General features: G+C 43.8%; 1 long non-coding RNA gene across 1 annotated transcript in view; it reads left to right on the top strand.

The window, feature by feature from the left end:
* Nucleotides 1-1189: 1189 nt before the first annotated feature.
* LOC136855135 (uncharacterized) overlaps nucleotides 1190-9018 on the top strand; it is a 65998-nt gene continuing 58169 nt past the window's right edge. Inside the window, exon 1 of the long non-coding RNA XR_010857920.1 lies at nucleotides 1190-1330. This is a non-coding gene — a long non-coding RNA (uncharacterized lncRNA). The remainder of the gene's footprint in view (nucleotides 1331-9018) is intronic.

Here is a 9018-nt window from a genome sequence, read left to right as displayed (position 1 = left end):
TTAAAGCATGGAGAGCTTCTGGGATGCGGACGCGGCTGTTGTCTTGGGCGTCGTTCTGACAAATCAGTCTAATATTGTGCAGGTCGTTAAAATTCTTTCTGGTTGGCCCCTTCCAGAACGTGGCATGAAATCCTCCTGGACGTTTATTGGTCATCCCAATAAAAGTTCCTGGGGATCCTTGGACATGGCATCGGAACTGGTAGACCGCGTTACGATAACAGCATCACGAGAGGCTGGGCTGTGTCATTCATCAGGAGGCTAGACATTTTTTTTTTACTTCAAATAATTGTAAGCTGTATAGCATCGTTGCAGTAAGAGGGTTTGATGTGTCCAGCGATAATTTCCCCTTGGCCACGTTCACCTTCCCGATATTTTGAGTTTATATAGCATTTAAACCAATTTAACGCCGCCACCTCTGCATAAATGACGCAAAAAAACTGCTGTGTAAACCCAACGGGGTGCTCTAAGAGCAAGAGCCCGCGGTGGCATAATGGCAGCTTAATCTCAAACAACCAGATTTCTAATTCAGTATGGATCTGACTTTTATTGCGACCATACTGTGGTGAACTGTTAACGGCCAATTTTACATTTCTGTTCTTTGTTTAACTGTATGCTTTAGTAAAATGGAACCGTTCCAGGGTGTATCTATGTCCTTCCTCTGAAATGAATGAAGACGATAATTAGTACGCGACCTTTCCCCTACAGAGAAAATTGAAAAATTAGAGAAACTTTATTATAAACTTGATCCAGCTATAACTTTTAATGAAACGTGAATACGATAAGGTCTCCTTCCTAATTATAAGCTACTTCTTTAAAAATGAACCCAAATAACATTTAAAGTAGTCGGTAAGTAGCAAGTAGCGGGTTTTGAATTTTTGCATTTCACAGTTGTAAAAAGTCAAACAGACCGCCAATTTTTAGCATAGCAATCTTGCGTACGAAATCAAGCGCCGTCTGGTTTTTCATATCGGATAACATAGTCTTCAAGTGCAAGATAAAACTGCAACATTTGGATAAAATTATTGTATGAAGCTAGATACATAAATTTTATGTTAATTATCATATTAATTTGGTATCAATTAAAACATGAAATTACAACATATAATTTTACTTGTTAATGTGTTTGCGGTCAATCTTTAGTACTGGAACACTATTTAACTGCTTGTCACAACTCTCAACGGGCCGAGCAGCTCGAGTTGATCGTGTAAAGATCTTATAGATGTGTGACTATGTTGTACTTCGGTTGTGCAAAAATTAATGAATTCAGTCGCGAATCGGTCGGTCATTCTTTTGAGAATTTTACCAATAAACTTTCTTCAGTGTAACCACGGTATGTGTTTAGTATTTTAGTTTTGTTTTATGTACTCAGCAGTAAGAGTAATTTCCCGCGTAAGCAGAGACCTCATAAATGGGTTAAAAAGACCTACGTGAGGCGACCATGGAGGAGAATTTTCCATATGCTACTACTTAGTCCTACCCCAGAAATACTTGTGGATGATGCCTTAAAATTTAAATCCATATTGCATGCACCTACCCACATACAAATACCGGTGGAGGAGGAATTAGCTCTGGTAGAACCGTGGTTCGAGACTGAGGTTAGGCCACTTACATCCAGTCTGGCCTACCAAGCGGTGAATAAATAGGCGTCAGCGTATATCAAGGAAAGGAAGTGGGACTGCCAAATCCCTTTCCCAAAGGCTTGCACACACACACACATTCTTTCTGTGTATTTGTAATTATATACAGAAGGGTGCTCAATAGATGGTTGTAGGCCTAAGTCCCCTGAGGAAGGAATTCCCGCTTAGCCTATAAATGATGGTGTAAGCCTTTGTAGGCTATGGTCTGTTTTCTTTGCTTAACATTACCCAGTATCTTGGTAAATCCTTGCATTTAATAACACAATCACTCCGATGTATGCTGTGTTCAGTACCAGGCCCCTAGTATTAAATGTTGAAACAAGAAAAAGGCGGTAAATATCACTGTAACACTTGGTAATTCTAAGCCGTAGTTTCACGGTTGGCGACTGGCGGGAATCAGGCCTGGCAAGTAAAGTGTTAGGTAATTCTAAGCTGTAGTTCCGCAGTGAGCTAGACTATGGCAATTGACGTTTTCCTATGTTATTTTACTTGCTTTACAAGAATTTAAAGTAATATTTTGTCGGCTGGTTGTAACTAAACTGTAATTGGCCTTTGAAGACTACATGACGGGGTAGATCTAAGCCGGCATTCAGCAGCAAGCACCCCACCTCCCGCCATAGCTAATAAGGCACATTTGTAACCAGTAAACACATCTAGGTATGTTAGGTTGGTATTTTTAGGGGTGTTTACTGGTTACAATTTTGCTGTATTAGCTATGGAGGGGGTGGGGCTCGCTGCGCAATGCCGGCTCAGATCTACCCTGTTGTGTAGTCTTCAAAGGTCAATTACAGTTTAGTTACAGCCGGCCGACAAAATATTACTTTAAATTCTTGTAAAGCAAATAAAATAACATAGGAAAATGTAAATTGCCATAGTCTAGCTCACTGCAGAACTACAGCTTAGAATTACCTAAAACTTTACTTGCGAGGCCTGATTCCCGCCAGTCGCCGACCAGGACAGGTTACCCTTTGCCGCCCCCTCGACCCCCCACCCCCTGGGCAGATCAGGGCACGTCGCCCTAAGGTGGGTTTGGTAGGTAAGATCTGCGGTAAAATTTTATAAGTTGCCAATAAGACTCCAGCCAGCCACTTTTGAGCGAAAAACCACTTTAGGTTTTTCATGCAAATATAACTAGGAAATGATAGGGCACCAAAAGAACCTTAAAATACCTATATAACTTAACCTAGGGGTGTTTACTGTTACAAATTTGCCGTGTTAGCTATGAAGGGGAGGGCGTATTCTTACCTTGTAAGTCGTAATTATATTAATTTTTTATTTATCATTTGCGCATAGTGTTTATGGGGTTCAAAATAACGAGAATGAAGAACTCTTTTAAAAAATGTAGGTTACAGTTCTATAGCGTGTATTGGCAACTTATTAAATAATACCAGATCTGCTTGGAACCTGTCCCGGTTGACAACTGATGGGAATCAGGCCGCGCAGCTAAAATAAAGTTTTACTTATATCTCGATTACAGTAAGTGTGTGACAGAGTTTAGTATGATTATTTTTAAGTAGGCCTATGTAAAGGAGACTTAGCAGCACAACATAAAAATTGTTATATCAAGTCTCATTTGCGTTTTTTAATACAGCATTGGGAATAAGCAGAATGACCTATAGGCTATAGTGTAGGATATGTTAGTGGTTTGGGATTAGTTAGGACTATAAATTATCTTAAGGCAGAAGAGTTTTGTGAAGGGTTGTGGACCCCTTGGCAGGATGAAATGCTCCCTGAATGGCAGGTGAGCCCCTTCACATGAAGCACTGGCACTTTCATTCTCTGATGTGAAAGTGGCCCAAATGGCTGGGGTATGGGGCGTGCAATTTGTTTTAAGAATTAGAATCTGTATGTTTAGGTCCAGAGTGAGACAGAGGTGATTGGGCTCTTGTTTGTACAATAATACAAACCTTTTTTCTCAGGTGGATTAAGTTTGGCAATTGTTGGCGAGTGAGGGGGAGGGAACCTGTCCATTCATTTGGATGAGTAATGTGGTTAATTTGCAGTTGACAAGTGAGGTGAGGGGAACCCATTTCACTCAGCAGGTGATGTCATGGCTGTTGTTGAAGCTGACTTGTCAACTGTTTCTCTGGGTATTTTCAAATATTTCTGTTGTTTTTTTTAATACTATAACCATCTTTAATTGGTGGTGAAATTTATGATTTTCAATGGTCTCTGATGTGTCCTGAATGAATCAGACCTTCAAAATCTTTAGAAAGTAGGCTGCTCATTTTCAGTTACTCTCCCCTGTGCAGCTGTGAATCTAGGGCACTCTGGTGTAAATGGTTAGATTTTGGGGTGGAGAACCTTAGAAAATGAATAATTTATGATGGATTTTTGTGGTCAGACTTATTAGCTTTGGTTGCAACCCTATTTATTTTAAATTTACAGTATTGTAGGTTGTTAGGTTAGGTTAGCTCACAACCCTGTTTAATTTTTACATAGTGCCCAAGGTTAGGTTATGTGGGTGGCCAATTGCCCCCCATGACCAGGTAAGGCTAAGTGACCTAGGTTAGGTTAAACACATCCTTGTAGTTCACTTGAATGTGTTTACCACAAGGTTTTTGATGTTTTCTAAGCAAATCTGGCCTTCAATACCTTTGTAAATCACTTTTTGTTCTTACACAAATACAAACCTTAGTTTTTTTACATAGGGTATAGCAATACACTCCCTGAACACCTGAATTAGCCCTGGTCACCCACCAGCCCGAACTACATCCCCATAGCTTTTACCCACTAAGTGGGTAATAAACTGTCAGCGTTACCAATGCTCACAGGAAAATCTTGTCAAATGAGTTACCTGAAGTACCGTTGGCAACACTGCTGCAAGTCCCGGCTGAGTGAGGCCGAAATCCCCAATTGCTTTTTATTCGCCATGCTGTGTGGGTATGTCCCACATCAGGCAAACTTTTGGTCATTTAGCCCGACCCCCATTTAAGAATTTGGACATCAGATCACGATTTGGACTGTTTTCAACGCATTTTCTCCTGGATGGATACTTTATTGATAGGTTTTGGAACTTCTCTCCTGAATTTGACTTTGGGATCGGTACTTTGGACTCGTTTGGATAAGTCAAACAAGAAGACGTTGCTGTCTGCTAGCGCCGATGCTTCCACTTGTTTACATCTTCGACAGAGCCTTCTTCTGCTGGAGATGCTGACGTTCATCGGCCCTACACGTCCTTGCAAGCGTAGGATGAGTACCCTCAAACACGGTCGACATTTGTTTGTATTTTATGTAGGAAGATATGGTGTAGTATCAGTCAGATAGGTGGTGAGTCTTGGTCGGTAGATCAGATGGAAGAATTATTCAAAAAGTTAGAGGACAAATTACTAGCTGAGTATGTCTAGTCTATTTTTCTAGCTTTATGACTAAATTAACGGAAACTAGAGATAAGGATAGTAGTAATAGTGCTGTAGATACTAATCGTTCTTTTTCAGCCCCCTGCCTGTTCCAGAACCAGCCCTAACGGGTGCCGGGGGTCATGGAGAACCGCAAACCTCGAAGGTAGGATCTGCAGGCCCCAGCGTGGAGCAGGCAGTGTTGACAGCAGATTTTCCCCTTCCTCAAAAAGCGTAAGTTCTAAGGTGGATTTAGAATTAGGAATCACTCAGAAGGGTAGGAATTCTAATTTAGGAAGTATTCAGAAAAAGTAGGTGAACATGGTCTTCTTTGGGTTCAGGTTTGGTTGGGGTCGTTAATGTTTAGGTCTCTCATTTAGATCAATTGTTGGTTTTATTTCCTGGTTCATGCTCTGCGCAACAAAGGTTTCCAGATCCGTGGAGGGTCGTTCAGATTTGGTTTCTGATGTATCTGGTTCTGAATTTTTGTTTTCCTTGAATACTCCCTCATCGAAGGTTCCTTTTCCTTTGGGGGTTTTAAAATTTCTTTCGTCCTGCGATGGTGGTAATTCTGGCGATCGAGTTTTTCCAATATTCATGATCGTGTCTTAAAGAATTTTCTGATTTGATAATGTCTATCAAGATTATCAGGGGCGGGGGGAACAGAACCAGTCTATTTTCTTTGAAATCTATGGCTTCTTCGGCTGCTACGGAATTTTCTTGTTTTTCCCCATTTTCTTCTAAGCCTCTTCCATTGCCCTTCTCAATCTTCTTTTCGGTCCGCTCTTTGGAGGGCTCTTGGGGTCTTTGTTGCGCATCCTGTTTTCTTCTTGGCTTTTAACTCAGCAGAGCAAGGCTTTCTCGCTTCAACCCTGTATATTAGAGCTTCAGCGGCCCCGCTCTCTCTCTTTGGGGTTGAGGGAAGGGGTACTTTTTTATGGATCCGTTGTCTTTATCACCTTTTGCAAATCCGGTAGTTTCTCAGGCATCCGGTCTAGTTGCTTCTCAGGTGTTTGCGGAGGCATCAGCAACTCCTTATTTCATTCTTTATCGGTTCCTAACTGTAATGTATCCTCCGCGATTCTTGCGGATGGTACGGCAGTCGGCGATTCGCCTGCGCCAGCATTCAATGTATCAGCACCGATAGTTTCCTAACTGTAATGTATCCTCCGCGATTCTTGTGGATGCTACGGCGGTCGGCGATTCGCCTGCGCCAGCATTCAGTGTATCAGCACCGATAGTTTCTTAACTGTAATGTATCCTCCGCGATTCTTACGGATGCTACAGCAGTCGGTGATTTGCCTGCGCCAGCGTTCAGTGTATCAGCACCGATAGTTTCTGCAGCCTTTCCATTCTCCAGGATAGTTGGTAATTACCTTCTTCTGTTACCTTTGGTTCGGTACCTAGTAACTTCCCCTTCAATACTCCTTTGAGTTCGGTCCGGTTGGGACCTTCTCCATGTGTCCAACATCAGTGTTGGGCACTCCGGTGGTTACTCCGAGTGTGGCTTCTTCCTTCTTCCCTCCTTCGGCTTCTTCCTTCTTCCCTCCTTTGGCTTCTTCTTTCTCAACTTTCCGGCAGGTTTTCTCTGTCCCTCCGTCTAGGCATCCATGTTGGTTCGGGGTCTTCAGTTCCGGATTCCCATTCTGATGCGGTTTTGATACATCCGCATTTGAGTGGTTCAGGTGTTGCGGCCTCTTCTCTCTCAGGAGTGGGCGTGGTCTGCCCAGGTGTTGCATCATCCCCGTTGGGTGGTGCAGGGTTTGCGTAACTTATTTTGGTGCCTCCCGTATGTTCGTGATTGATACTTCAAGTGTCCGTCTCACGCACCCAGGTGTAGCAAGTTCCGGGTTTTCGAGTTTGGTGTTTGCCAGGGATCGGCCTGCCTCTTTCCTGTTCCGGCTCAGTTGGACCAGTCCAACAATCCTCCGGCTCGGTCGGACCAGTCCGACAATCCTCTGGCTCAGTCAGACCAGTCCGACAATCCTCCGGCTCAGTCAGACCAGTCCGACAATCCTCCGGCTCGGTCGAACCAGTCCGACAAGGATTGTTCATTTGAAGAAGGGGATCCGGTACCAGATATTAGTCCTCCTTCAGCCAATGAGAATGAGTATAAGTGGATGGTAGACTTCATCCTCACTTATCCTCAATCCAAGATTCCGGAGGAGCGTACACTACCGAAGCAACGATGTTCGAGTCGCTATATGCGACAGAACCGGTAGTTGCTCAAACAAGATGATATACTCCCTCCGGTCCGGTACTGCCTAACACCTCATCACTTCGGTGTCAGTAAGGCTGGCATACCAGGTCAACATGTCGCCTGACTGTACAACGTTCTTTGGCAGAAGAGGAGGGGCTTCTTTTGAAGCTTCCGCCTCACTATCTGGACATTCGGAGAGGGTTCTGTTGAGGGCGCCTTTTGCGCTCTGCAACAGTCTTTTAGGGAGGAGGATATCTCGTCCATGGTCTATTTCATGTAGCCGTCGTCAGCAGTAGTGTCACAGCAAGCTATGATTAGTGTGGCTGCTCTGGGTTCAAGGGATGTGGCCAGTATAACGAACTTGTTGCTTCTAACTCATGTCTCCAGTGTCGGCAATTATGCATCGTTGAAGGTACAAATGTGGAAGTAGAGGGTTCCTGTCAAACAGGGAACAGCCGGTACCCACTTGAAGAAGCCTTTTAGTGAGAATGTCCTCCCCCTCTCTCTCTCTCTCTCTCTCTCTCTCTCTCTCTCTCTCTAATTCCAGGGTCTTGTGTCTCTAATTCCAGGGTCATGTGTCTCTTCTTCTTCAGGTATGTCTCAGGAATCGCTGGGACTTCCACATCGAGAATGCAGGTATAATCTGGAACGATTCTCGCTTGTCGGATTGTCTGTGGTAGTCAGAAGAAGTGCATCTGACATCCGGAAGGTCTATAGTCTCCCCTCTTCCCGACGTTCATCTGTACTCAGATGCCTCGTATCAAGGTTGGGGAGCAACCTTGGAGGAACCCAGGCTTAGGGCCTCTGGAGGGATCAGGAACGAGAGGAGTCATAACCTTCAGGAACCTCAGGGCTTTAAAGGAAGCCCTCAGGTGCTTCTCAGTCCTAGGGCGCAACGCAATAGTGGGTCTGCTTTGCGGCATCGTAACTGCCGTGTCGTATCTGAGAACTCGGGGGGAACAAGATCATTAGAACTTAGAGGTGTATACTTTCCGCCAATTGGTCACATTCATCAGGTAATCAGGAATTGCGGTAGTGTCAAGACGTCTATGACTCTAGCTCCGTGCTGGCTCTAACGCCCTCGGTTCCAGAATTCCTAAGGCTCCTTACGGAAGTTCCGATGTTCCTCCTCATGCGGAAGATCTTTTAGACAACTGCATTTTCACCATTATCATCTAAACTCTTGCGTGATGAACCTAGTTGCGGGCGACTGCTGAGCGAACAGCTAGACAGTCCAGACACACTAAAGCTATGCCTAGACAGTGTTCTTTCAGCTTGAGAAGTCAACCCATAGCTTTACCAGGTCAACTTGACATGGGGAAGTCTGTGTCGTAAGGAAGGTCATTCCATCTTTAGGTCTGCCATAACTGAAATAGCTGGTTTTCTCTTATTCCTTCGGAAAGTCAAGATTCTTCCATTTTCGGCTATTGCTGGCTACCGCTCAGCACTTTGCAGTACATTTCTCTGTCTTCCTGAAAATTTCTAGTAGTAAGATCATCTTTGACTAGTTACGTTCCCTCGTGCTCCCTCATGAGGTTTGTCGGAAGTTCTAATGTTAAGATGATTGGTTAGGTGTTTTATTTCTTTCTTTTGGCTTAGCTGCAGATAAAAAAAAAAAAATGGGCGAGCTTCGGGAAGTTTCCTAGGCTAGTTTCCTAGGCGTGAAATGATAAGTATTTCTCTTCTTCCGGAAGTCGTGGCCGAGGCTTAAACTCTGCTTCGTTCGTTTAAGGTTCTTTATCTGCAGGTGTTTGGTTCCGGCATCAGCGGGGATGTCTTTATGTCCGATGCGAATATTTATCAAAGGTTGATAAACTCCGTCCGCTTCTGTGTACACTTCTTG

This window comes from Macrobrachium rosenbergii, chromosome 30 (genome assembly GCF_040412425.1).
Source record: "Macrobrachium rosenbergii isolate ZJJX-2024 chromosome 30, ASM4041242v1, whole genome shotgun sequence".
NCBI classification, from domain to species: domain Eukaryota; kingdom Metazoa; phylum Arthropoda; class Malacostraca; order Decapoda; family Palaemonidae; genus Macrobrachium; species Macrobrachium rosenbergii.
The sequence above is the reverse complement of the archived record's forward strand: the minus strand, read 5'-3'. Positions and strand labels throughout refer to the sequence as shown.